This window comes from Mchenga conophoros, linkage group LG11 (assembly GCF_057382185.1).
Source record: "Mchenga conophoros isolate Kocher_MC1m ecotype Shallow Benthic linkage group LG11, M_conophoros_male_GT1.1, whole genome shotgun sequence".
In the NCBI taxonomy this organism is placed as follows: domain Eukaryota; kingdom Metazoa; phylum Chordata; class Actinopteri; order Cichliformes; family Cichlidae; genus Mchenga; species Mchenga conophoros.
In genome coordinates this window covers 18139682-18141882 of record NC_140536.1, presented here as the reverse complement: position 1 = coordinate 18141882, position 2201 = coordinate 18139682, and the positions used below count along the sequence as shown (strand labels likewise).

At 44.3% G+C, this 2201-nt stretch overlaps 1 long non-coding RNA gene across 1 annotated transcript; it reads right to left on the bottom strand.

Annotated features, from left to right (window-relative positions):
- Nucleotides 1–249: 249 nt before the first annotated feature.
- On the bottom strand, nucleotides 250–831 carry LOC146563887 (uncharacterized). The gene is made up of 3 exons (XR_014894278.1): nucleotides 709–831; nucleotides 479–648; nucleotides 250–399 (listed from the first exon to the last, which is right to left on the bottom strand). It is a non-coding gene; the product is annotated as an uncharacterized LOC146563887 (long non-coding RNA).
- Nucleotides 832–2201: the final 1370 nt, after the last annotated feature.

Below are 2201 nucleotides of genomic sequence, written 5' to 3'. Positions count from 1 at the left end.
ATTATCTATTAAATAAATGACTAAAACAGCATATTTTGAACGTTATTAGATAGATGGATGTGTCTTCCTATTTCATATCGTCATTATCAGATCAGTATCAGAGTATCAGTTTGCATATATTCTCCACACAGAATGCTTGCACATTATTTGTCACGGCCCAGCGGCACGAGGGAACAAAGATGGACACAGGTGCAGAAACCAACCCGGAAGCGAGACGGTAGGGAACAAATGATTTATTTCCGCCCACAGGCAAACAAAAACAAAAGCAAAGCGGCGCCACCACACTCGTGGTGCGTAGGATAATTTACGATAAAGAGGGCGACCTAGACACCTCTAGGAGACGGCTGAACAGCAGAGGCAGCGGGGAGGTAGAAACAGGACTGGGCAGGGGCCGGGGCACTGGAATAAGAGGAGATCACGGTCAGTGGGATCCAGCAGACAATCACCGATCCTCCACAGTTGAATTGAGTTGCCTTACTTGGTTTCAGGTGGAGGTGACAGGTGGGGCGGAAGCCCGGAAGCGGTCGAAGCGTGGGGAGGCAGGCAAGTGAGTGGTGGGCTGGCAGGCCACGTCGTGTTAGCAGCAGGCGGCCCAGGTCCAGGAAGGCGGGAGTGAGGGAGACAAGATCTCCACTCCAGGTGCTACCTCTGAGGACAAGAAGACATCACACAGCGTCTGACAGAGTTATGATGCTCCACTCGACTGACATGGGGATAGCAGATACTCAGGCGATGAATGGTTGAGAGCGCAGGTCTGATATACTGCTGGCATGATTGCTCACAGGTGGTCAGCCAGGGAGGAGCAACCGAACTCCGCCCAAAGGAGGAGGGGCCGCTGTCGGAGACCTGCAGGTGCCCACCCAGACCATGACATTATTATTGAGTGTCTGATGTAGCAGACAGAATAAGTGAAGACAAGAAGAACAATGTGAATGGGGCAATTGCATCTTTTATTGTTTTCTTTTCTTTCGGCTAATTAAGCAAATAAATCTTGCAGTCAGTTTTGCTCCCCTGGAAATTGAAGCATCTGTGTTCTTATCGATTGCCATTCCGTGCATGAGTAAGGATCATTGACCAGCAGAGGGAGAAAGAGACGTCATGCGCTTCTTGTACTAGCGGCCATAAAATTAATAGTATCTCTAGGGTGATATCAGGTGTATCTGGTTTGTCTGTACTCGCCAACACTTCATAGTTGAACAAGAGAGGGAGCACTCTCGAAGATGACAGCAAGCTTATTGATTACCCTTTCATGCTTTATACAGAGCAAACTCTTAATTTCATGAATTACACAGAGCTGTTGAGGCTCAGGTGCTCGTTGGCAGAAAAACACATGGATGAATATTATCCCATTTAGTTTTAACTGCTTTCACAGGCCTGAAAACAGCCTCCACATGCCATTAGAAACCAGTTCTTTACATGCTAGTCAATCCACTGAGTCGATAGCAAAAGACAGTGATGCATGCTTCAGATGCTTCAGCTGCTAATAGCAATAATTAAGAAAAAGCAAGATGTCTTGCAAAAGAGCTGGTGCATTGATTTATGTTTTACAGAAGAATTTTCGTGCTCACATAAATCCCTATTGCCCCTCAGCTGAGGTCATTTAAAGTAAGCTGACTTCCACTTAGTTGAATGAAATGATAAAATCTAGAGTGACCAATAACCATGAGGCAGCAGGAAATTGTCCCCAAGGTACACCGACAAGGTTAAAGTGATAATCCATGCTTTAATAATGTTTGCTTCTTGTGAACATCAACAATGGCTGTTTCTATGCTTCCACAGAATCTGTCTCGCAACAATAACGACTTTGTCTGACTGCTGAGCCTGAAGAAGCACAGAGAGGAAGAAGGGCAGTAAAAACAGGTAAAATGATATTAGATCAACACGGAGACAACATATAGACAAAATATCACCAGTGAATGGAACCTTTTCAAACTAAAGTATATGAGCACTGCATGTTAATGCAAGATATATTCAATATTAATTGTTAAAAAAATGTGTGGGTGTATGTAACCGTACCAGAAAGAATAGAATAGCACAATACACATACATGACCACATTTCTCAGTGAAAAATCCAAGATTACCAGACTGGTTAGTTTACCTTTTAAATGGCAGCTATAGACTGTACAGAAAGGATGGACAAAACCACTACATTGTCATCCACAGCTACTGCTTTGAAACTACCGGTTTTGAATTTTGTCGT